The sequence below is a fragment of the Melospiza georgiana genome, chromosome 4 (genome assembly GCF_028018845.1).
Source record: "Melospiza georgiana isolate bMelGeo1 chromosome 4, bMelGeo1.pri, whole genome shotgun sequence".
NCBI lineage: Eukaryota > Metazoa > Chordata > Aves > Passeriformes > Passerellidae > Melospiza > Melospiza georgiana.
In genome coordinates this window covers 49,183,548-49,210,673 of record NC_080433.1, presented here as the reverse complement: position 1 = coordinate 49,210,673, position 27,126 = coordinate 49,183,548, and the positions used below count along the sequence as shown (strand labels likewise).

The window sequence follows — 27,126 nt, the reverse complement described above, 5'->3', positions numbered from 1 at the left end:
CTTGCTTGTCATACTTATCTTGAGACCAAAAAAATTGCAGGGCTCTTCCCAAGAGAGACCACCATCTTTTTATTTCATATTCTTCTTCTCTAGTTTTGTTATGTGAGGAAACATGTCACCTTTTTTGGATTGAATATTTACAGTCTGGTGCACCTCTCGTCTTACTGGTTTCCTAGATAGTTAAGATGCAAGCTCAGATAAACAGTGATCAATAGCACCACCTTGAATCAAAATCAGTTCTCAATTACACTCACAAAAATCTACAGAATCCTGGAAGCATGTTGTAATATATTCCTTTCAACCCGCATTGCTAAGCGCATGAAACAAACACCTAGGAGTCGTGACATTATTTTCAATTATCAGAGTTTGAGTGAGGTCCCCAGCTAAGAGAACATGCTCTGCCAAGTGCCTGAAGAAAATCATAACCTCCACAGAGCATCACCTTGGAAGGTACAGGATCTGTTGAGAGCCTGAAGGAATAATTAACTAGAGATGGTCACAACACTGCAGACAGATGGCAAGGAACTAGCCAGGGAACGTAGAAGCTCTCCTACAATGCCTTTTTGACAACATTATGCAGCCTCCTATTCCAGAGTAACTGCTTACACTTGAACCCAAAACTAAGTACTTGCCACAACCAGAAGTCCACCTTAGTCACCACACCTGTTCTCTCAAAAGCATCAGGTTGAAATCCAAATCAGATTTCTGACTTCGGGGAAAAACTCAAAGGAAAATGTTTCTATTCAGTTCCCTATCAGAATAATGACATTTTCCAAAAGCATGAAAATGAAGTAGAGTTGATACTCTGTGGTGGCAGTTAATTTCTTTTTTCCTCTTTCAACTTTCATTGGGAATCTCAGCCAATTTATATCACAGAGGAATCTGTCTCCTACCTACAATGGACAAATTGTCTTTTTCTATTTGAAAAATATTCTCAAGAATGTGTCCCTACACAGGGGAAACAAGATTGCCTTAGAAGTCCTGAGTACAGATAATTCCTTCACACAGATATCTTCTGGCATGCACTGAATGAGATACTCAAAATGCCCATCAAAATCATACGTTCATCCAAGAAAAACTGTTTTGTTTACTGTTCATTTACAAAGATTGTTTTTCCTCAGATTACTGCAAGTAAGCAGAGAAAGATGTTTATATGAGGTTTTGTCAAGATCCTTGCTAACTCTAAAAATATCAAGGAAAAATCTTACTTAAAAATAAAAACAGGTATAAACAACATTGACCCAGCTTTGTATTTGTACAAAGATCTCCATGTTTTGTCACTTCTGCAAGCAGCACATTTAGAAATACTTTTATTGATGTTTTGAACCCTGAGTATTCAAACATAGGTCTGAGGTCTTTTAGACTATCCCAAGTTTCCAGAAAGCAGTTTTAAAATCTGAGCTGTAAAAAGTATAAATCTTCTGCTAAAGTAGCAAGAGGTCTCATGCAATAACAAGTGTAGCAAGTATATATTCTCAAACGTTTTTACCAAAGCTGGTAGAGATAGAGACACTGTTCACTGCACTCTTTTGACAACACTATTATTTGACTTCTCAATGTGTCTTGTGGGTGATACCATCTCAAACCTGACTTCAGTCTCCCTTACACATTAAACAAACATTATCCTTCTCACAGTTATCATCTTGTTATAAACTGTGTGAAAACTTCTATAAAGTTATGCTGCTGGAAAGCAGCCTAACTTATCTGCAGTTTCCAGGAGAAAACCTTCTTTTATAATGCACCAGGACAGATCCGGGTTCAAAAATAAAAGGCTACAATGTCTTACGTAAATCTGGGGGTTGAGTGAAGAAAGGCCAGCGATCTGGAGGTCATAAGTATTCTGGCTATACTCACTCCATATGCTCTGAAGTTCAACTATAAATAGCCTTCAAATTGCTACACACTTCAAGAAAGTTGAGTAACCCAGCTTTCGCTTTGTAATGTGAGGGTAAAAGTCTAATAAAGCCACAGAAGGGCAGAGGAGAAGAGCTGCAGAAGCCATGTAGACATCTGCTGAAAGGGTCCTGGCTGTGAATTTCCATAGAGAGAACCAGCTGGCTTTAACACAGACAAAGAAACGAGAAAGTACAAGGCCAGCCAGAACAAGGTCATCTCTGTGTGGGGAGCAAGCAAAGCAGGTAACACTGACGTGAGTGGTCCATGGGAGGGAGAAAGGAACAGCCACACACACCTCTGTCTCCACACATCTAATTTCCAACAAATTCTACAGCCAGTTATGACTTTTGGCTATTTTCTTTTTACATATCAGTAAAAGTTTTGCTTATTTATATGTTTAGGATCAAAAGTACTGAAAACAGAAGCTGGGTCATTTGCCACCTCTTTCCAGCCAATTTATTAGTAAGTTTTATTGTCCTCAGAACATATTTCCAAGCAAAATCTACTGATTTGCTGGACTCTACCTGTAGCCTTCTGGTTCTCTCTTTTGAAAATTTTTGTGTTCCTTCCAGCTGCTGGCACTGCCTACACAAACCATTAGTCCTGGACATCCCAGGTAGCAGCAGCTGAACTTGGACACCACCAGCAGTCCTCACTGTGCCAGAGCTGCTTCTGTCATGCTGCCCTTGCAACAGCTCTCATTGAGTTCTCAATGTGGCAATGAAAAGGACTTGAAATCTGTTTGGCTTCACGCACAAATGACATCCATCACTTTGGAAATTACTTTTCCCACACCCTAAAATTACAATTTTGGATAGAGACTGAATTGTAAATAAATATTCTAAGAACACTCAAAAGAGAAGCTGACTTTTTCCCCTTCCACAACATCAGAGAGGTGAGTCACAGTAATAAGCAAGAAAAAAAATAATCAACATTAGCTTCTTATTGATCATATCAGCAAGCTACTTTTCTTTTGACAGTTACATTTAGAAGTCCTCAAAATAGCCAAACCCAAAAAAAGGCACAAAAAACCAAAAAAAAACCCACCCCACTGTATCTTTCTTCTTCTTCAAGAACATTACCAAAAAAATCTCAATTTCAATAATCTCCCTCGTAATCACAGTCCATATAGTTTGAAAACAAAACTTTTTTTTTAATGATCATTCTTCAGTGACAATTAAAGAAAACCAGATTATGAAATCTAGTATTTGCACAGGCATGGTTCAGAAAACATCTATGCTTAGACCACAGATCCATACACACACCACTTCCTCTCAGAAGTCTAGATGAGGTAAATTCATTGATCTAAGAATTTGTGGATTTAAAGTTTTTGAAGGGCATCCAAAACTTCATTTGGGCAGCCAACATTTTTCTGCTCTTTCCAGAAGTTGAGGTCTTGCTTCTTTTTCCTAAAATACTTAAATGTATTTACGTTGTAAACAACATTATGCTGAGAAGTGGGAAAGGTCAAAAGAAGAAAGGCATCCTTAACATTTTCACAAAATCACAGAATCACAAGGTTGGAAGAGACCTTTAAGATCGAGTCCAACCCAGCCCTAACACCTCAACTAAACCACGGCACCAAGTGCCATATCCAGTCTTTTTTTAAACATATCCAAGCATGGTGACTCCACCACCTCCCCAGACAGTCCATTCCTGTACTTTATCATTCCTTCCATAAAAAACTCTTTCCTAGTATCCAACCTATATTTCTCTTGACACAGCTTGGGACTGTGTCCTCTGGTTCTGTCAGTTGCTGTCTGGTGAAAGAGACCAACCCCCAGCTGACCACAGCCACCTTTCAGGGAGTTGTAGAGAGTGATAAGGTCACCCCTGAGTCTCCTTTTCTCCAGGCTGAACACCCCCAGCTCCCTCAGTCGCTCCTCACAGGGTTTGTGTTCCCAGCCCCTCTCCAGCCTCGCTGCCTCCTCTGGACGTGCTCAAGCTCTCAAGGTTCTTCCCAAACTGAGGGGCCAGAGCTGGACACAGCACTCACGGCGTGGCCTCACCAGTGCCAGTACAGGGGGAGGATGAGCTCCCTGCTCCTGCTGGCCACACTGTTCCTGATCCAGGCCAGGATGCCACTGGCCTGTATGGCCACCAGGGCACTCTGCTGGCTCGTGTCCAGCCGGCTGTCACCAGCACCCCCAGGTCCCTTTCTGCCTGGGCACTGTCCAGCAACACTGTCCCCAGCCCAGAGCATTGCAGAGGGTTACTGTGGCCAAAATGCAGGACTTGGCACTTGGCCTTATTAAACTGCATCTTACTGGACTCTGCCCATCCATCCAACCATTCCAGGTCTCTCTGCAGAGCCATCCTACTTTCCAACAGATCAACACATGCTCCCAGCTTAGTGTCATCTTAAAATTTACTAATGAAATACTCAATCCCCTCATCCATGTCATCAGTAAAGATATTGAACAGAACTGACCCCAGCACAGACCTCTGAGGGACACCCCTGGTGACAGGCCACCAGCTGGATGCAGCACTGTTCACCACCCCTGTCTGGGCCCAGCCATCCAGCCCTTCCTAACCCAGCACAGAGAGCTCCTGTCCAAGCCCTGGGCTCCAGCTTTTCCAGGAGTGTGCTGTGGGAGACAGTGTCAAAGGCCTTGCTGAAGTCCAGGCACACAACATCCACAGCCTTTCTTGCATCCACCAGGCAGGTCACCTGGTAATAAAAGGAGATCAGGTTGGTCAAACATGACCTACCCTCCTGCTGGCTGGGTCTGATACCCTGGCCATCCTGCAAGTGCTGTGTGATGATACTCAATATAAACTGTTCCGTTACCTTACCTCATACTGAGGTCAGGCTAACTGGCCTATAATTACCAGGATTTTATTTTGTATTTCAAGTTAACCACAGAGAGCAGATTTTTTCTAAAAATAAATCTTGAGCTCTGTACTGAAAAACAATGTGGGTTGATTATGTTTGTTTGTTGGGGTTTTTAAAGGTTGTCAACATTCCTCTATTTGGCACTCTTTGAAGATGCACAAGTTCAATTGCTTGGCCTCTATGCTTACTATAAAACACTTTCTGATAATATGAGGATGACCTTTCACCACAGAACTGCCCTCCCATGAACACCATCCCTCCAAGTCCTTTGAAGGACATATCATAACTGAAGTGGGTAATCTTATTGACTACATAAAGATTCTGAAAGCAGTTACTCTGCTTCAGGCAGAGCACAAGAGTTGCACACTGTGCTGGACTACCCATCAGTCTTAGGCGTTTACTAAGACTTCAAAGTCTTTTCCCAAGAGTTGGCTACCTCCAAACAGATTCCAAATGAGGGATGTTGTCACCCATGGAGTATGTTTTTCTTCAACCTTAATTAGTACCATGTCGAAGAACACATTTCATACCCAATTCCTCAGTTTCTGGAGAAATTTCAGTCCTCCAAACTGAAGGGTTGAAAATCAGTACCTTCAGTCCAGACTTCTAAAAAATACAAAGCCTGATTTGTAAATCATCTGCCTACCAGATGAGGGGTTCCAATCTGCATAAGTCATCACCGGCACTCAATAATGCTCTACTGCACCTGCTTTGAGAAACACAGTATATATCCCCAAAAGAGAACAGTAAATTTCCAATATACAGAGGCATCAACAATACAGCTAGGTGAAAAGACCAAACAGAATGTGTAACAGTGTACAGATTCAGCTAAAGAAAAGATTTCTAAAGGAGATGCTTTTCCTCTTAAAATTAAAGCAGGTCAATACAAATTGTCCAGGTCAGCACAGAAAACTGTGTGGCTATGCAAGTTCTCATTTTCCATAACTTTGAAAATTGCTCTCCAAACTATAATGTCAAAATACAGCATTTTCAATAATTACAAGCAAGGTCACAAAAGCATTCCTCTGTTGAATTTTTTAAAAATTCAACACACATGAAGGATAGATCAAAATCTGTCAGTCCTGAACCACAGAAAAATCCCAAAGTTTGATAATCTAGTTCCAAGACTGGGCAAATTTTTGCTATAGCCAGGAAAGGGCATGGCTAGGACCCCAAGATTACTTCATACCACCTCACATACTTTTTGGGAGGGAGTGGGGGAAGGGGCAGGGAAGTGCTACCTTCAGGGTTGGCACAAAGGAAGCAGACAGGTATTGCTTTTTGTCCCGTGGTTTCTGTGTAAATCATATATTTCTTGTACCACCCAACCCACCCACCCCTGCTTCCATTAGCATTGTTACTGTTGCTGCTTGTTTTCTTATTTCACTGCTGTTTCCAGTAAATATTCTTATATCAATGCATAACCTTCACATTTTTTTGCCCCCAGTTCTCCTCTCCATCCCACCACTGGAGCAGGAGAGAGAAGCAAATGACCAGCACATGGTTTGGAGAATCTCAGTGGGAGCACTAAAGTGGGGAGTACCATTCCTAAACTAAGACATTTGATCAGCTGATTTTTTTTTCTGTTTGCAGGCCAAGTTCAGATACATTCATGAACTAATAAAAAACACCTGCAGAAAACTCAGATTTGGTCCTCAGGGTAACATGCAGCTATCCTGATAGCCTTGTCTCCCATGAGCAGGAAAAGTGATTCAGACTCTGCTTGGATTAGCAAAGGTGAATATTGCTTCAAGGTTGTTTCACTAGGGATTGAAACAGTGAATGTCACAACTCAAAATGCATTGAATTGCAGTCCTTGCACTTAGGAGTCACATCTCTTCATCTCAAGGCTGTAACAGCTCTCTCAAGCATCAGAAGTCCACAGCAATTCTAACCTTGTAGCTGACAAACAGCATCCCCCAGCTAAGCTTTCTAACTAATGCACAAAGGCAAAGGACCTTCTTGTCCCCTGTGCTGCATAACAGCTACAGTCACTGAACTAAATAAGCTGAACTAGAAATGCCAACCCATCTTCTGTGCAATGAGGATGCAGTTCTTAAAACAATTTGTTTAGTGGTCAAGACCTAAAAATATTTTAAATCACATTTGGCTAGAAGCCAAAAAATTCAATTGAATGAAATGGGAAAAAAACAAATTATACACACTACTAGCAATCTGCAGTTTTCTCTCTTGGAAATGTTTTGCACAAGTCTTAGGGAAAAAAACCCACTGCAGCTACCAGTACAGTACATCCAGTGGAACCAAGAGAGCTTCCTCCTGGGAGTTCTCTGCTTTTAACCCTCTGCATTCCCAGAGGTATATCCATGTCCTCAGTGGCCACACCAGGTGCCAATATTCAAATTTCAGCACTGATTGGTTTGACCACAAACTCCCAAAAAATTCTTCCCTTTAAACCAGGACAGTGTGCAAAAATATTACTTAGGCAAAGATTGTTTGAAGATAGCGATTAGCTTCTCTGAGCAGACTACTTGATTACAAACCTTACTAATGTTCATCTCCTTTTTCCAGGATTTCGTGACAGTCTTTAAAGCAAGCTGTATGTCCAGAAAACTTTCAAATTTTGACCTGCTCATTGTAGAAAAGAATTTCATACTCATCTGAGACAGGACTCTTCTGGGCAGATAGTTAAATCAAATTTAAACTACTTGCTAATCTAAGAGATGTGATTAAAATACAGTGTTGTTTTTTCAGCATATGGCCTGAATTGTATGCACATAATCATTTTACATGTGCAAATGACAGTAAGTTATGCAGGCTGTCTCACAGTTTGCACACGCGATCTTAATTTGTGCTCACAGAAAGTTCCCACATGGAGTTGCAGAACTGCAAATTATAACTGAGGTCAATGGAAGCTCTAAGAACTTCATATCCCTATCATAAAGCACCATGGAGAGGCACCAGCTGAAAATGCTGGACCTGCTGTCCAAAAAGTGTTTTGACTGGGGATTATTTGGTTTATTGCCTCTGAGAAAGACACCTGCATCACCCCAAGTAAAATCTGAGTAAAGTCTCCCCATGCTGAAGCGTTACTACCATGAACTCTAAGCAGTGCTGCTGAGGTAGCCCAGCAGGTCAGATGGACACTACCAAAAAACAAGTGAGCTCCCCAGAAAGCAGACTTCCTGGTCTACATTTAGAGTAAAAGTAGGATGGAAGTCAAGATTTTATGTGAGTTTTTCTGATGGTCTCTTCTGTGCTGCTGTGAAAAGGAAATAAAATTGTATGTAGAATTAAGTAATGGTAGAAAAAATTCTTCTGGGAAATGATGCTGAGGTACTCGTTTGGGGAGACTTGTGAAGAAATGAAAGGTGAAAGTATTCAGAAGAACTTGCAAAGTTCTGTTATCTCCTACCTATTTTATTATAGGAATGGAGACTGATTTTAAGTACATCTATATAGCAACCAAAATAAAGCAGGCCCAAAGCTAACCATGGTAAAGATTACAATTTAGTAATAAATAGTGACACAAACTTAATAATGCAATCTGCTTATTATGGAGAAAGAACTTACTGACTCTTGACAGATATTCACTACAAACACAACATATACATACCCTCATTAATGTGGGTCCTACAAAAGCCACCATGCAGATAACCTAAAAATAGGCTAACCATCAGATATCTTGTTTTAAAGCTGTTCTCACACAGCTCATGGGAATTATAGCCATATGCAGGCTCGTGGCTCAGTCAAAACCTGGTCTAAAAGTTCATCCCTCATTTATTTTTACCCAAGTAGCACTCACCATCAGTTCAGGTGCACAAAATGCTGATGCTAATTCTTTCCATTATAGACAGGTCCTAGGGTTTTAAACTGCATCCATCAATACATGTGCATCTATCCACTCTAACATTTTAAGACAGATTAGGTCCTTGGTTTTGAAGCTTGCAATTACAGTTGTCATATGATACCACAAATAATATATCAATATTTTTTTCATTTGTATAAGCATTCTAAAGGAAAATTGTAGAAAACTTTCTTTTGAAGGGGACATTTATAAAGAATGGCCACTGAGTACATAAGAAAGATAATGTTTATTCACTGAGAATTCTAACCCTCAAATTCCTTAAAATTTTACCTACCATAAAAGATTTTATGACTGTATTACAAGTAGCATGAGAAACCTTTTTTTTTTCCAAATGTAATATACTTGGTTATTTGCATAATTTCTTGCAATTAAATTGTAAAAAATGGCAAAATGGATCTTTCCAACCATAATTAACATTTTCTCCTGTTTTGCAATTAATTAAAAAGTCAGAAAACTGCATTACTAAATACTGCTTGGATATTCCATCTCTAATTAGTCAGATATTGATGTTCTGTTAATAGAAGTGTCCTGCAGAAAAATACTTCACAAATACACCTATTGGAGGAATCAAGGCAGGTTCTTCCTAAGAGCCATGACAACCCTCAGCAAATAAAAATACAGTCAAAAGTTACTTTGCATTTACTGAGAAAAGAGTAATTCTGGGGAAGACAAAAAAAGGGCAATATGGGGAGAGAGGGTACATGGGCTAATCATGTCAGAATTGGGGCCCAAGCATTTTATTTACTAAGTGAATTCAACTATTGCTGTCTACACTAAGACTCACTTTACCACACAAACGATAAGCAAAAGCACTTCTGTTTAAAATTCTCTGTAATTCTGTAGTATAGAATTCAAGAATCTAAGAAGTAGCAAAGCAGGTGTGTTTCTTAAATTACTCACTCCCATTAGACAAAGGAAGGAGAGCTGCTTTCTTTTATGATGGTCATTTTTTCCAGTTCCATAGATGAATGCTGTCCTGTGCCAATGAGCAGAGTGGGAATTTAGGGACTGATGCCAGTAGACCTATATTCTACACAGAGCCAAAACTAGAGGAGCTTAATTAATCACAGTCAAGTTGCTCATTAGAGAATCAAAACCCCAGAAGAAATTCTCATAACATCCTCAGTATTTTGATAAAACACTAGTAGATGTCAGCAATTATCTACTTTCCACTCCTCAAAGGCCAGGACACAGGGACCGCTGCCACAGCTACGACAACGTTATGACTTAGAGCTGTAGGCTTAATGACAGGCAGATGCAGTGAGGACTAAGGATTGAAAGATTCTCTTGTAGGCATCAGTCTTCCAAAGGACAGAAAAATGGGGTTTTTTATCATTGTTCAGCACCACAGTCCTGAAAGGTCATGCTAAGTGTCACTGTCACAAAAACACTTCACAAAAAGTATACCTCTTTCCGGACTTGGCATTGGTTTGCTGCTCTGAAACTCTCCAAGTACATTTCTACAGTCACTCAATATATGGTCATTCATTCTTCTGGAAACTTCTTCTCGCATTTCCCTGTTACATCACAGTCCAATAAGTGCCTGTTCTGAAATTAACTATCCTTCCGGATCAGGGTCTCAGCAACAAAACCTGATCTGAGAAATAAAATTTAGTTAAAGTCATGCTCCTTATAAACTAGAAGTAAAGCTGGAAGCACCCTTTCCAGACCTACATTTAAAAGATGATTATTTCTTTCTTATAAACATATATATGTAACATATTATATATTAATTTTTATTATTAAAAATCTCTGATTATTTATTTCTTTTCAAATTATCAGAAACATTAAATCTAGCTTAAAGAGCTTGATTAACAGGCTCATAGCTTGGGATGTATTTCAGACTTCAGCTTAATATTTCATGGGGCAGCAGAGGATTTTTTTCACACATCAGGATTTTGTATTAGACTACATCATTAAACAACAGACCAAAAAAAAGAAAATACAGTTTTAGCAGAAATAGCCTCCAATGTTAATTAGTTTTGTTATTCTTGTATATGATGCTACTATTCTTTCTGTTATCTATCAATAACATAGGTACTGAACATAGATATGTTCAGGATTATGGGACCTACATTTAGGCATTGAAATGTCAGTACTCAGTTCAGTTAACTAAATCACACCTTTGAAAAGACCTCCCAGATCAAGTCCAACCTTGGCCTGATCACCCCCTTGTCCACTAAACCACAGCACTTAGTGCCAGGTCCAGTCATTCCTTGAACACCTCCAGAGGTGGTGATTTCACCACCTTACAGGGCAGCCTGTTCAAATGCTTAACCACCCTTTCCAGGAACAAGTTTTTCCTGATGTCCAACCTGAACCTCCCCTGACACAGCTTGAGGCTCTGTCCTCTTGTCCTGTCACAAGTTGCCTGTGAAAAGAAGCTGGACCCAGCCAAGGTAGTTGTAAAGAGTGATAAGGTCTCCCCTGAACTTCCTCATCTCCAAGGTAAACACCTCCAGCTCCCTCAGCTATTCCTCATACAACTTGTGCTCCAGACCTTTCCCAGTTTCATCACCCATCACACCAACATACTTCTTGATGGAAGGGGCCCAGAACTGAACACAGTCCTCAAGGTGCAGCTCTACCAGTGATGAGTGCAGGGGGAAACATAATTGACATGGTATTGATCTGGTACATTACTACAGAGTCCATCCAAATATCTTAAATATTTTGCCACGTTTAAAACGTTCACTACAAATTGCTAAAATGCTACCTTTAAGGCAAGCTATTCAACTCAATCAACTTGCTGTGATTTGAAGTACAATTTAGTTGATCCAAAGTAGATAGTAGATTTTAAAGCAAGCCAAATCACTTTCTGTTGCCATCTTATTGCAAAGTTCCATACCTTCTTGGTGATCTCTCATGGACAGCACTCACAGCACTGACTCCTCCTTCTTCACAGCTCAGACAACAAACTCCAACTCTCTTCCTAACCAGCTACCCCACTCTTTTGTAGCACTTGTCTTCTTATTGGACACAGCTGTGGCCTGTTAAGGGCAGACCTGTTCCTAACCTTTGGTGATTAGTGCAGCTGCAACTCCTCAGGGGTGAGACACCTTCTGCACTATCTTTGTTTTCTTACATTCTATCCCTCCACAACTTTCTAGGTCTATTGATAAGCAATAGGAATCGAGTGCCCAAACATAACCATCTAGAGCCATCTGAAATGCCAAAGAGAAGGGATCAGCAGATGTGATGCAAGCCATTTTGCATCTGATCCAGACAGGGTTCTGCAACCCTCTGAAGCAGCACTTGGAGGCCAGACAAGAAGTTTTAGAGAGTTTTAAATTATGTTATACACCTGAATCCTACCCTGGATCTCATCTCCCTTGACTAGGAGGGAAGCTAAAGCACCCACATCCCATTGCAATTGGATGCCTATTTTAGGTGTCAGTCTCAAGCTGAATCCTGCCTTTAATACCCTTTTTTTGGTAGGTTATGACCAAATTTCCAACACCTAAAGCCAAGCAGCACTTCTTTAAACTTCACAAAGCAGTAACAAGGTGACATACATAGTATTCCAATTTTGCAGAACACTGAAGTCTCTAAAAGAGTTTATTTTACCATTAAAATCAGATACTGTCATTTCAAATGTAGCTTTGCAAAGGTTCATTATCTGACAACAAAATAAATCAAAATTAAAGGTGTATTTACTTTTAATTTTGCGTAGCTTGTGGTTTTTGAGGGTCTTTGAAAAAGAGAGGGAGATGTCTAAAAAGGTGTTCTTTTCAGGTCCTGTATGCTGGTTCAGGAATTTTATTTGATGATGCACCATTATTACTCTACTCCAAATACCAGGAGGTTTCATACATTTTTGAGCAGACGCTTCAAGATTAAAAAGAATAACTTCAAAAAATAAAATTACTACCATATGTTTGAACAGGCAAGGAAACATAATACTATGAGACCTGTGAGACTGCTGCATCTATCTGTATCATTCCAAGTCACAAAATTTAATTGCTGGAAAAAGATATTCAGGCCAATCAAGTAAAACAAGGGGGTGATAAAACACAATTGTAGCTGTTATCCAGCTTTTGGATATGATAATATCAGTGAAAAGGTAAATTCCAACCACAACTTTTATTAGTGCTGAAAATGCTGAGAGGTGGCTTCACCTTCACCCTTTCAGTCAAAATCAGCCACCCAAAGAGCTTTTGTTATATGAGATTCTCAGAGTGAATTTCAGAGTATGTGCAGTGGTTATGTGAAGGGCTCGACTCTCTTTTCTCTGACAGATCTAGGCCATCTGAGCAGGTTTTAAACCTCCTTTGTCACCTCTGAGACTGAAATTAAAAAGGAGGTATGCAGTACTCAGTCTGAAAGCTTTATAGTATTGTAGGCTAGCAGAGAAACTGAACACATGAAGCTAACCATGAAGGGATATGATGCTATTTTAAAAACCAGTTTTAATGATGGCAGCGTCTGTTGCTGAAGTCCTTTAGCTTTTTCTGAAAAAGCTACTGTGTTACACAGGTCTCTGAGCAACTGCAGAAGTCAAACCAATTCAGGGTACCAAATGGAAGAGGTAAGCTGAAGCCTAAGATAAAAAGAACAGACTGTATTTTAAAATCCACTTTATATTTGATTTTTAATATTAAAAATAACTTTGGATTTAAAATTTTTCTGTCTGTTTTATTGAACCCTGACCACAAATCAGTTTGACTCACCAAGGTAGCCTGGTGTTGAAAGTCAGTGGAATGGCAAAATGTTAGCTATGCTCAAAGACAGATAAAGGACTAGAGGCTTGAAAGCATTCAAAGGTATGAAGAAGTGCCCTCAAATGGCAAAGAAACTGAAAAAATTAGACCTAGTTCAGGAACCATTACAAGTTCACTGCATATTATACCGGAAAATTAAAATTCCCACAGAAAATTACTACTACAACTTATTATGCTGATAAAAACAAAACCAAGGAGTTGTGCTCCTTTACTATACCACTACTTAATGTAATTGGAACTCATTCATTGAAGTGAGGGGTATTTAACTTAGAGATCAAATTTTTGTAGAAGAATGTATTTACAGGTAAATAAAAGTTTCTAATTATTAGTATGTTGCTACTAATCAAAGACATTATTTCATTCAATAACAATTCTTTAAAAAAAAAGAAAAAAAAACACCAAAAATGTAGTAGAACAATAAATTAGGGTTCATTTTTCAAAGGAAGTATTTATTGGGCAGAAGCCTAAGTTCTAAGTTTAAAAATCTTTAAATTAAAAAAAAGAAAGGACATGGACATCGTCCTGTTCCCCAATTATGGTTTTGTTTTCTTCAATGCTAGAAAGCATTTACAATAGTTGAAATGAAAGGCCTTACAAACCAAGCTTCCATAGAAAATCATAGGCAGACATTCTTTTCTACAATGCATGGCTAGACATTTCTGGGAAACTCTAACGAAATGTCTTCCAAAAATATGAAAAGAGCATAAAACAAAAATAGAACAGAAGGCAGAGTCCAGGTACAGTTTCTTTCCTCCAAAGTGGAAACAGCTACTCAGTGCCTGGAGACATATTAGCATTTGTCCTGTAACAGTGCTATGTGAAACACTCTCTGCCACTGACCAGCAGAAAGAATTTGACAAAGTATTCATCAAAGTACAAAGAAGTACTTTTCTTACTTTCTCAGTTCCTTCTTTTGTTAGATTGTAGTCCCACTTGTTCTCTGACTCTGGCCATTACTGAAGTATCTTAACAGAGAATTTTCTTCTCCTTCACAAAAGAGATCTAATGGATAAAATCTGAAAATCTTTACTAAGATCAGACTCACTGGAGAACCTCAGCAACAGCTGATAAAAACAAAGCAGAGAAATTGTTTGTCCACTATTCTATTTCCTTTTCCAGTGGACTCCAGTCACTTATTTCATGACAATGAATTAAGTTCAAGAATTCTCCTGATCTGAGGTGAAAGGAGAAACTAAAGCAAATGATGATTTTCAAACAATAACTTCTACCAGAAACAGTCATATTGTGGGAACCCACTTATCATTATATAGACAGCTCCATCATCCATTTCCCTCTGCCTCCAAAACTAACTGTAGCCCAATATCTAAAACATTACAGTAGGTCTGATTCACTCTTTGGCAAAGCCCAATTTAAAAAAGGTTAATTAGCCAACAAAACACAACCCCAAAAGTGGAAGAACAGAGAAAGATGTACCTTTAAATCTTTCCAATATCACATAGACATTATGATCATCACTGGAGGTCTGAACTCCACAGCCCACTCCTGATCTAGGAACATATTGCATATACAGCAAAACCATGTACGTTTGTCTTATGGCTTCAGTTGATAATGCAGACTGTCACACAGCTATTCATACATGGTCAGTGCATAATGTTTTAAGGACTGTTATGCTTACAGGGTTGTAAATGTATTTTACATGCAAAGGCAACTGCATGCTGCAAATAAAAAGAAAAAGAATTATATCTATGGAGGGGCAATAATTTAAAGTCATAATGGCCAGGTCAGTAAATAGAAAAATGTTATTTTCAGGTGTTAGATAAAAATTATACAGATCTTCTGGTCAAGACCAGAATACACACAGAAATTACAAGAACCAGACAGCTATAAATTGTCTCTCCATGGAGGAGGCCATGAATTATCAACAATTGCTTAGGACACTGAAAAGACACAGAGACTGAAATCTGCAGCTCATAGAGTAGCTGCGGACAAGGCATGAAATCAGAGATTCTTACCTTTTCCTGTAAAACAGTAAAGCTTAGGAAGGATTTGGTATGTGCAAACTATTTTATCTCTTTGTTTAATGGGTAGGAAGTTTGGGAGACTAAAAAACATTTTGCTTTAAAAATCTGGCTTTGAATCACCTGAATCATTCACTAGTGAGAAATATTTTATTATTTCAGCTGACAGAACTAGGCCTGTCATGATAAGAAACCAGAAAAGATTGCAACTGAACTGAAGCAGTGCTAAACCAAAATGTTTCAGAGAAATGAGGGGAGACATAAAGCTATCTGCTTGACTAATTACTCACTTTTACACTTAACAATTTTCTCAAACAGGGGTGCAAAGGTGCATAAGGCACAGGTAAATTGTGATCCTACAATATCCAAGACAGAAGGGAATAAACAACATACCCTTCAGCTACAAAGGTTACAAGGATTCTACATAATACTAAACTTTCAACGGATTTTTCAATTATATGTATCTTGTATTCATTTTGAATCTGCATTTAACAGGCACAGATTCAGAGAAAGGAAATTTTCTTGCAGGAACATTTTCAATATTGTTCCCACAAAGTAACTGTGGGAATGAGGTATGAGCTCTAATGTGCAACCAGTGAAGGGAGTCTATCAGAGACTGTTTTACAGTAGCTGGGACATTTCTACCAACTTCCATGGCAGAGTGATGGATAAGTTTTCCTTCCATTAATCATTTCCATGTTTTGCTTAGCTGGAACTCAAAGTAGCCAAAAACAAAAATATTAGCATTTGTAGAAAGATTATTAGGATTTACCACAAGGTGATCCTTTGGCAGGCTGCATATACATTTAGTTTGTATCTATTAACTAGGTATAATTACCTACAATGACAAAACCAGGATTATATAGCCTGCATTAGTACATATTATTAGATTTAATAAATACACGGATGTAAAGGAACCTTACATATGAGCCACAAATGTTGAACTCACTCCTTCATAGTAACTGAATCAGCTTCAATTTTTGCCAGCTGATTATTAGACAACCCCTTAATTTGAAGAATTATCCTAACAAACAGAATATTATCCTTACCAAAAGAATATATGAGAACAACATACCAATTCAAAAATGTCCAAATCTTTGCAATACACATGGACTATTATTTGTGTTTGCACTCAGGTTTACTCAAAGCATTCTCATGGGTGAAGAAAGTGTATAAACTAATTTTTTTCATTTAGACAAAGCAAAAACCAACTACCCAGTCAGCCATGTATCCACCTTCATTTTATGTTTTATTAAAATAGCATATGCAGTAGCCTTGTCTATGTTATTGATGACACCATGGTGGCTATTGGACTGATACAGTGGTCTCCAGGAGTTTCCAAATATAAATGAATCCTAATGAGATAATCCCTAGTGCATGTAGATGGAGGAATGCTATCTAAATAATGCCACTTCTGTTGCGGAATTGGTTTCAAATTAATTGTTTCTTTCGAAAGCTTTAATTATCAGGAGGAAAGCAGTTAGAAAAAATGAAGTTAAAAAGTGCATAATGTCTAATAGCTCATTAAATAGAAAATACATTGTAAATTTGGGAATCAGAATGACTTGCAGCTAACTGTGAGATGATGGGTCATGCACATGAAAAGAGACTTTTCTGGCAGGAAAGCAATTTGGTAATGCTGACTGCAGTCTGCATTTACTTGACATTCGGAAAGATCATATGACACCAATGCAGATGAGGTGAACAGTGAAGAGAAAAGGAAGGGCAAGGAGAACCAGAGGAGAAAAAGTTAGGTTATGAGCAGCTGAGACATGATGAGGAAAGAGAGAATATGAGTGTCATTACTGGGTGTTCAATTTTTCAAGCTGAAAATATTGGAAATGGGAACAAGGTGTCATATTACAGAGATTTGGAGTATTCAAGCAGCTACAGCAATAGCTGAGTCAACATCTTTCTTACAGATGTGTTTTATGAAAAGTTTATTTGATGAATAATTAGCAATTTTAAATTTTTCTTCCTATGTAAAAACATATCAAGTGTGTATTTACTCAGCATCAAATATATCTTCATAATAATGCAACAAAACAAAGCAAGTCAAAGACTACTTGAAATACTCAAGAATAATTAAGCTGCCAAAAAATCCTTAAACCTAAAGAATTATACCACAGCCTCAAAGGGAGAGAAGCTCAGAACAGCTGATTTAGGCTTAAACTTTCTCCTAGTACATTTTCCATAAGCAGTGACCCCAACAATTACACAAGCGGATGCAGACATGAGCAGAATGGGAGAAGGCAGCTATGCACTTGTGTGTACACCAACAGGTGCATGCTGTGCCATGCCAGCCTGCACAAACAGGAGGGCTAAAGCTCCCTAAAACCTCTCAGAGTCATCTAAAGGCCCAAGGCAATGTACAAAGAGCTGCAAGCTCAGGGCTCAGAATCACATGTGATACAAAAGCAGCGCACAAGGAAGAAAGTTACCCAGAGTTACATTCTTTTATGTTGTTAGGCTTTGGTCACAAACTGATCTATGTGGTAAAACAAAATCTGGAATAGGATCACCAAGAATACTTCTAACAATGTACTGGTTTTAGCTGGAATAGAGTTACCTTTCTTAATAGTACTTCACTGTGTTTCAGATTGGTGACCCAGCCATGGGTAGGGCCACAATAGAGCAAGTACCCCCTGAAGGGGCTGTGGTCTGAGGACAAGGCCACACCAGAGCAGTGGAGCACACCCAAGAGTGACCACAGCTGTGGATTATTTCACACTGCAGCAGATACACCCCTGAACAGGCTGTGGTCTATGGACAGACCCGTGCTGCAGCAGTGGCTATCAGAGAAGTTCACTGCAATGTAAAACCCTATGGCCTGGTCCAAAGGGACCAGGGATGGAGACTGCAATAGATTTACATTTAAATTGCCATAAGCCCTTATTTGAGTTGCATGTTACAGTAAGTTCTACAGCAAGAACCACCCAAACCAGTTGAGGATAAGCCTTACAGCAACCAGTGCAAGTGCAGCAGTGACCCAGCCTGAGCTGGCTTTTGTGTCCAGTAACTCCACAAAACAACCACCTCTCCTCTCCTGAGTGACCACCATAACAAACAGAATCCAAGTTAAGGACTAGATGAACTCAATTGGCATTTTATGGACTATACACTGGTGGGCCACAGACTAAAGGAATAATAGCTGCATATTTTAGGCAGTGAGAAGGGAAAAGGGGTGGTTAATGGGAGGATATTGGACAATACGGGACTGAATTGTGATGCAAATTGTAAGAATAAGTGGTAGAGGTTGTACTGGGTTTGGCTGAAAAATAGTTAATATTCTTATATTAGCTTTTAGGTTGCTGTTTTAGATTTGTGACCAAAACAATGCTGATAAAAGAGATGTTTAGTTACTGCTACACAATGCTTAAACAGCATCAAGGCCTTTTGTCTCTTCTTCACATTGCTCCACTAGTGAAAAGATTGGAGGTGCAGGACTGCTGACCCTAAATAGCCAAAGTGATATTTCATATCATATGAGGTCATGCTCAAAGCCAAGGAAGGGAAGAAGCAGGAATTGCAAACATTTCACAAGTCACGGGTATGTGTGAGGGAGCCCTGCTTCCCTGGAGATGGCTGCACCCCTGCCTGCCAGTGCAAAGTGCTGAATTAATTCCTTGTTTTGCTTTGCTTGTGTGTGCAGGTTTTGCTTTACCTATTGAAGTGTCTTAACCCACAAGTTTTCTCACTGTTGCTGTTCCAATTCTCTTCCCCATCTCACTGTGAGGGAGTGAGCAAGTGGCTGAGTGGGTTGAGCTGCCTACTGGGGCTAAACCAGAACAATCACAATGACAATGTTTATAACCAGAATAATAAAATCTCATTGCCATAAAGGAAAAATGAATCTGCATTAGGGGAAAAAACCCCAACATTTCCTAAATCAGAAGCTCAACCAGGATTCACAGCCACTTCTTTATTTGAACATCCTCTGCACAAATACCAGCGTAAGGCCTTCCTTATGAAGGTTTGGACACTTTGGCAGTAATGCATTTTAAATATTACCTTAATTCCAATGCAAGGTTTATCCCTTGTGAATCTAGACTGAACAGAAAAAAGCAGGATCATAATAATGAGAAATGTCAGTGTACTGGCTGATAATACCATATCTAAATTTATGGCATGTTATGTTTGCATATAAACACAGTATTTCTTGTGTCTTGATTCCAGTAAGCCCATAGAACTGATCTCTCTGTATTTGCTGCTGTTACCAGATCTTAAGATAAAACTTCCCATCTTGTTTAATAATAGCTTATTTGTTGCAATGCATAGATTGACATTTTTTTCCAAAAATTCACACAGGTAACAGAGTCAGAAGAGAGGATATATCCCTGTAAGGGTATTCTTTTCTTTTAATGGTGCTGAAATAGATCTTTTTTTCTGCAATTAGGCTCTAAACATGACCTAATTTCCTGCACAAATACCAGAGCCTGATATGCATAGTCAGAAAGTGATATTTTACTTTGTTACCACACCAGCAACACCATATTTGAAAACGTACGTTATTGTAATAGTAGCCTCTAACTTTATAATGCAGAGTACCCATACACCTGTAGAATCTTTCTGAATTTTGCTTGCTGTTATATAGTCTCTCTTCTGAATATAATGGAATTGAAGCTTCATAAAAGGAGTTTATTTCAGTGGTAAACCACTGAAATAAAGCTCAAGTCTTAAATTTATATCCATGATACAGACACAAATATAGTTATCAAAAGACCACCCCACCTACATGCCTTCAGCACAGATGAGTCTAAGCAGTTAGAAATATTTATTCAGGCTCACTTCAGAAAATACTTAAATCACATAATTAATTTGATTGGTCCCACTGAAGCCACACCAGCTGAAATGTCTCACATGATCAGACCTCAAGTTTGCCTCTCTGCACATCCTAATTTTTCCCAGATGACTTTTGGGACTTGGACACTTCTACAGTTCAAACTGAACTAAGACTACTAATCATCTTAGATAAACCATGAGACAAGCTTCAGATGGTACCCACTTTCATCCCTTACTGGAAAAGGGCCACATTTCAAACAGTTTACAACATACAAATAGCACAGAAAGACATCAGCTTTCCTCAGAGCCATCAAGCCATTCTATGTGACTTTGCAGCATCATTAAATGCAGTAATACAATACCCAGTGAGAAAATATCATTGAGCCTAGAATTTGAAAGGCCAAACAGGCATCTTAAATGGGAACAAACACTGAAAGTCTCATCTGACAGGGGATCTAGAGTACATGGTTTGGATGCAGTGCTCACAGCTCTCCCAAACACACAGCCACGAGGCCGAAGGCAGCACCCATCCTACGAGTGCATGACTGCATGGTACAGGTTCTCTCACACACAGTTCCACATGCTGAGGGGTGAGGCAGGGACAGCCTGTAACCAGGAAGACTGTTCTGTATGAAGACGCTCAGATGAGCATGAAAATCCACTGGGTAACCCAGGGGCTGAGCCACACCCTCCACCCTGCCCATGACACGACCTGTCAGACCGAGATGAGGGAGAACACCTGCTACATACTGGTGGCTTTGTGGCAGGATGGATCGGATTGATAAGGCAGCTCGGCCTTATCAATATGTGATGCAGAAAATGCAGTGAGGGAGTAGAAGAAATCCAATATGAGAGTATCACTGCAAATGTGAGAGACTAGTCAGGTCTGTGCTCCTGTCTCTAAAAGAGCTGGTGTGAGACTGCATGTCACTGACAGATTTATTTTAGAAATGTTTTATATCCTGCTTTTAAAAGTGAAAAAAAAGTAAAAGCACTACACTAAGCAATTGCAGTTTGGTTCTTACACTTCGGTTCTTGTAAGTAAAATAAATATGCAGTACTGCAATACTGCCTCCTTGCATTCCAAGAAAGAAATTGCTTTATTGAATCAAGACGGTGGTCCATCTAGTCCAGTACCTCATCTTCAAATACGGGACCTTAATATAGCAACAGAGGAGGCAAGAAATATTCCACAGAGAGAGAGGCCAGCATACAACCAAGACCAAAAATTTATTTATTTTAAAAGTGTTTGATATTTACTGACTCATTTATTAATATTTTGCTATTTATACAACCCACTAGGTTTGTTGAACTGTGATTGTTTATTATTTACCTGTGAAGTTTGCCAGTGTAAAGCACCTTCTGCCACATTAGCTTTGATTTGTGATATAGGCATAGAAGATTACCAAACACCCAGGAGTCAAAAAAAGCTAGGTGTGCTTTCAGCTGAGTGCCAGCCTGTACCGAGGCTGTCCCCTTGGCATTGTTAAAGGGATGCTCACAGCTGAGACGGCTGCATACAACACTGTCCTGGTGCCAAGAGACCTGTGTTCAAGTTTCCTATTACAAGATCAGCAAGATGTGAAGTGAGGCAACTAGAAAATGCAAGCTATGAACATAGCAGAGATTAGGAGGTTTGAGAAACTTCAAATATGAGGGGGAAAAGCATTTTCTAACCTTTTACACATGCAATTATATAAATGATTCTTCCAGCCCACAAAACATATAGGAGCTTCTCCTGTAAGTGTTTAGTTAAGGACTAAGGATCAAATCCATACAAAGCATTTTCCAGTGCTACTTCAAGCAACAGCTTGAAGAGCATTCTACAGATCACTGTACCAATGTATTCAGACAGAAGAAAAAGCTAAGAAAGCTTTTTTCAGTGACTTCATCCCATTTTATCTAACTACGTAGTGCCATACCTGGTAGTTATGCTAACTACTTTAACTAGTAAAGCACAAGGTCTTTGCTTTCTCTCTTCTATCTCCACTGTTTTTCAAAACACATGACATGAAAGAAGCTATATGAAGATGCCTTAAATTGTTTATCTTAAAAATGTGACTGTTCTGCACCACTAATATGAAAAGGTACGTTAGTTGGCCATTATTGTTTTGTTATCTCTTTTGATAAATAGCTCACTACATATGGTAAACAAGAGCGGTTGGCTCGGGTATATAAAGAAACAAAGCATAAACCCCACTATCTTCCCAAGTTCCACAAGAGCAAAAGGAGATAGCTCTGTAGCTGTCATCAGGAAAAATGAACAACATTACTGTTGATGTTCCCACATTCATTCCTAGGTCTGGTGAATGTTATCTATCTGAACTTAGTCATAAGGAGACGTGTTTCAAAGTAAATATTAACAGTTTATAAAACCAAATCAATGAGCCAAATTTCCTGTTGAAATAGCCCTAAGAGTGAACTTCTGTTTTTAAAAAATATTTCAAATGTCAAAGTGTGTGCTTACAATGGACTCTCTGAAGCTGAGTATACTATGTAATTGTTTTACCATGCTAAAAAAAATAATAGCAAAACAAAGCACAAGCAAAATCCTTCTAAGTAATACACTTAAATTCAGTGATCTAAGGACAATGGAGCAAATACTCCAGCTGGTTTAAAATGTCAGAGCTGCAACTACTCCAAGGGAGCAGTGAAAGTCTACATCAGTTGGGAATAACCCTCAACACAAAAATGGTCATGAACAGGGACAGGTCAGTATTCAGTTCTGCTGGCATAGGACCCTTCTGTTACACTCGTCTTTACACAAATTTTGGCTCAATGTCTTCAAAATTCAACGTTTCAAAAGGTAAATGAAAAATATATTTTCTAATAAAAAGCTATTGCTACCTGAATTACTTGGACATGCAATAGAAAAATTATGAAAGACATTTAAAGGAGATGTTTAAATACAGACTGGAAATAGGAAACTGAACATTAATTAATTAGATTGTAGGGTCTTCTGTTGCTTTAGCCTCTGTATTACCATGCAGTCTTTGTTTACTGCCATTTATCTTCTTTGTTTGATGACATTTGACTAATAAATACATTGATGAATTGCATCTGTAAATGCCATCCATACATCACAAAAATAGGATGTACTCACTGCTTCTGGCACACTGAAGCTAAAAGATTTTGTTTTATTTAAAGTTTCAGTACTTAACGAAGGAAATATTACTGCTCTGCTGGATAAATTTCCTTATTTTTATTTTAATTTTCAGTGAGCAAACAGCTGCAGAATAATGTGACTTAATGAAGCATTTCTAATAAAATCCTGCAGAAGATAAAACAGAGGCATAGAACCACTTGCTCACTGATAGTTGTATCATTCAGAATAATTTTTCAAGATGGTGATCACATTTCTGTGTAGATAAGTATTAGGTATTGTAATTTTCAGTCTTCCAAGTCAGTGATTTCCTTTGGTGAGATAACTAGTTAGCATTGTAGCATTACTTATTTATAGTAAGCAAAACATACAACATAATAAATGTAACATCTTTCTAGTACATTATTTAGGCTTTACACTGGTTGGTAAGTAGCAATACAGACAGCAATAGATTTTGGTTTGAAAATGCTCAGATCTGAAAAACTTCATGGTTATATTTTGCTTACCAAAAACATACTGCCTGTATTTGTAAAGATGTCCTTTATCAAGTCTGTCATCACTTCTGATGAAATCATGAAACTTCTTGGCTGCTACATTTTTCTCTGCCATAACAATTCAGTACAAAGTATTATTTGCTTTATGTAAATCTGATAGGGCTCAATGAATCATCACTTTGCAACCTGCCAGTAAAACAATCTCCAATATCCATCTGTACACACTTTTTTTTTCACACACACTAGTAAATAGTACACACTATTTACTTTCATTCAGAACAAGTTTTTCATGTATTCCCCACCAGAATAATCAAGTGCACTACCGTCATCTACACGTAAAGCTGAGATCCCTCAGATCATGAGGCAGGTAAAAAAGTTACCCCGTGTCCAGTGTGATTAAAGGTCCTGGCAGCTTAGTCATCATTCTCTGATTAAAACAGCAAGACTGAATCAAGATTTTATCTCAGTCACCCACTACCATCAGTGTATCTAAAGCTAATACCACATTTTTGAGGGATCTTCTATATACCAAAAAATATACAGAACCAGTGAGTAGTAAATCTGATTTGCTGTATCAACTGAGCAAAGCTTTCCACTGAAATTACAGTACTGAGGTAGTTTACATTTATAAGAATAACTGCTGGAAATTGGGACTATGTGAAACAAAACCCACAGGGTTTTCAATACTGCCTCAGCAGCATCAGCTGTCTGAAATAAAATATTAACAGTGAAATTTATAAGAATTATTTTACTACTGTTAATTATACACTCACAAAACAATTTAGGCATCAGTATGAGATGACAGCCCAATTAATGTGAAAAAGTATAATGAAACTTGCACCTTTGCCACCTCTGTTAAAAATATCTGAGTATGTTCTTTTCCAACTTCAGCTAAGCTATCCTCTTAGCATCACTGAACTATGTTTCAAGTGTGTACCCAGCACTACAGGAAAGAATCTAATTTCTCAATTTGACTTAAATTAGCCCATAAAGTAGCTTTAAAGTGTTAAACATATAGTAGGCTGAACGCTAAAGTCTGAAACTAGTTGGTAAGACAGAGAAACCAGATAACAATTATCATTTAGTCAATAGTAATTTAAATGTATCCACTGTGGTGCAAAGACCCTATGACCTGGAGTCCTTTATGGGGTTTTAGAGAAAGGAGTTGAGTATGTTTATTATTTAAATTGACAGTTCTGCAGGAGTCAAAGCACGCTTCTTCAAATACTGAGCCAGTGTCTGCTGGGGGGAGGGCGGTAGAACTGAGGTACTTTAAAAAAAAAAAAAAAAAAACAACTGATAAGCTCCAAGCAAAAGCTAGAAAGAGAGAACTGTAGCTACACATATAATTTAAAATGCTTTAAGCATTTTAACTCCCGTAGGAATGAAACATACAGAAGAGCCACGCGTGGCAACCCCTAACAGGGCAGTGCAAGCTCTCGCTCTTTATTCTTTGCATTGATAACCTGGTGTCCGATCCTACAGCTCCACAGGAATAAAGCAGGTTATTTTAAAACTTTCTCTGCAAAAGCAACGTGGATAGACAAGGTATGTCTCATACTATATATGCACAACTTGAAGAGCACTACACAAAGAAAGAAACAGAGCCACGAATCTTCCCTTTAACGCGTTTTTTGCTTGTTTGTTTTGTTTTTAGAGGACGCATAAAGCGACTACCCGCTCTTCCAGCCGTTCTCTTGCAGGCGGCTGATAAAGCGTCCGGGCACAGTAACCCCCAAGTGCCCGAAGGTCCTGCGAGTTAGCGACCACCCCGTTCCATAAAAGTTGAAAACCAGGTGGATTCCCCTGCTCCCCTCTCGGCTCTGTTGAACTAATATTTTAAGTAAAACCAAAGAAAAATAAAAGGGAAAACAAAAGCCTTGAGAATCTCCCGGCGAAAGGCTGTAGCCGGCTGCTCCAGGTGCCCAGCAGAAGGACGGCAAAGCAGCTCTTCTCCGCATGCGGCTTCGTCCGACTTTAGGGCAGCGGGAGGGCGCAGCCCGCGGCAGCCGCCCCGCACGCCCCGCACCTGGCCCCGCCGGCCGCGCAGGTATCGCCCCACCAGCGCCCAGACAGACACACGACCCTGGAGCGTTCCGCTCACCTACCTGCAGTCCCGATTCTTGCTAGAAATGCCTAGCGATCGGCCGCCTCCCGTCCGGGGGGAGCTCCAGCCTTACCGCCCGGGCATCGCCGGCACACGCCCCGCGCCCCGCCAGCGCTCGGGGCATGGAGCGGCGCCGTGCCCCGCTCGCTCGGCTCCCCTCGGCTCGGCCCGGCTGGGGCAGCAGCCGTCCGCGGGGCCCGGCTCGCTCACCCCGCCGCTCTGCGAATACACCAGGAATCCGGCTAAGAGACGCTAGAGGAACGGTGAAGTAACTGGGAATGGAGAGAAGACTTGGAGTGCTTCTTGTGCACGATTTCAGAGTATTAAAAAAGGAAAAAATAGAGAGCACGAAGTGTGGTTGAGCTAATGGAAAAGCGGAGATGGGTAAGTCCTGCAGCCCAGTACGGCTCCGGCCCCTACGCCAGCTGCGCGTGGTCCCGATTCAGCCCCGCCGGCAGAGGAAGGAGGAGAAGCCGGCGCGTCCTGCAGCAGTCCCTCCGTTAGAGCATCTCTGATTGGTGTGCCTTCCACACACAGCACGACTTCCCCCTCCTGCTGCCTCCTTCTCTCTCTTGGGAAAAGTAATTGGAGAGCGAGAGCTTCACCTTCAGCAGCAGCAGCAGCAGCCTCCCGCGCCCAGCCCGCACCGCACCGCACGGCGGAAGGGCGCGGAGCCGCCCCGGGCGCCCGGACACACAGAGGCAGCTCCAAGCGCGCCCTCCGCGGCGGGGGGGAGGGAGGAGGTGGAGGGAGGTGGGGAGAGGGAGAGACGCCCTTCTCCTCCCCCGTATTTATCCGGCCACGCGGGGCTCTCCTCCCCAGCCCTTGCGAGGGAGCCGGTCCCAGCGGCCGTCGCTCTGTCTGACCGAGCAGCGCTCGCCGCCCCCGCACGCTGGGGCTTGGGCCGCCTCCCTCCGCCGCCCGCTCCGCTCCGCAGCTCTCCCTTCCCTTCTCTCCTCTCCGCTCCGAGCGGCGGGGCGGGGGTGCGAAGTTGACGCCCAGGCGCGTGTGGCCGGGGAGATCCCCGCGGAGCCGGGGCGGCCCCGCCGCGCTCCCCGGGACCCCTCTGGCCCTGCGGTGCGAGGCCGGGGCAGCGGCCGGGAGGGAGCGGCCGGGCCGGGCCGGGCGGGCAGGGCAGGGCAGGGCAGGGCAGCTGCCCCGGGGAAGGGGGGCGCCGCCGCCGGAGCAGGGGCAGGAGGGACGCGGCGGCGCCGGCGGCAGCCAAAAACTGGACTGTGTCTCCCTCCAGAGGGAGAAGGGAGACACGCACGGCAGCTCCGGCGGCGGGAAAGCCGAGGACTCTCGGCCGGGCCCCGCTTCCCTGGGCGCTGGGGGGGCGAGCTTGGTCCGTGTACCTGCGCTCCAGAAGCAGTGAGTAAAGG

General features: G+C 40.6%; 1 protein-coding gene across 3 annotated transcripts in view; it reads right to left on the bottom strand.

Moving 5' to 3' along the window:
- TAFA2 (TAFA chemokine like family member 2) overlaps positions 1-26,660 on the bottom strand; it is a 189,382-nt gene extending 162,722 nt beyond the window's left edge. Inside the window, exon 1 of one of the 3 annotated variants that reach the window (XR_009114406.1) lies at positions 25,746-26,658. The gene's annotated coding sequence lies outside the window, so the exon portion shown is untranslated. Of the gene's footprint in view, positions 1-25,745 lie in introns of all 3 variants that reach the window. The other 2 variants (XR_009114405.1, XM_058023687.1) reach the window with 2 other exon arrangements.
- Between the last annotated feature and the right edge of the window lie 466 nt (positions 26,661-27,126).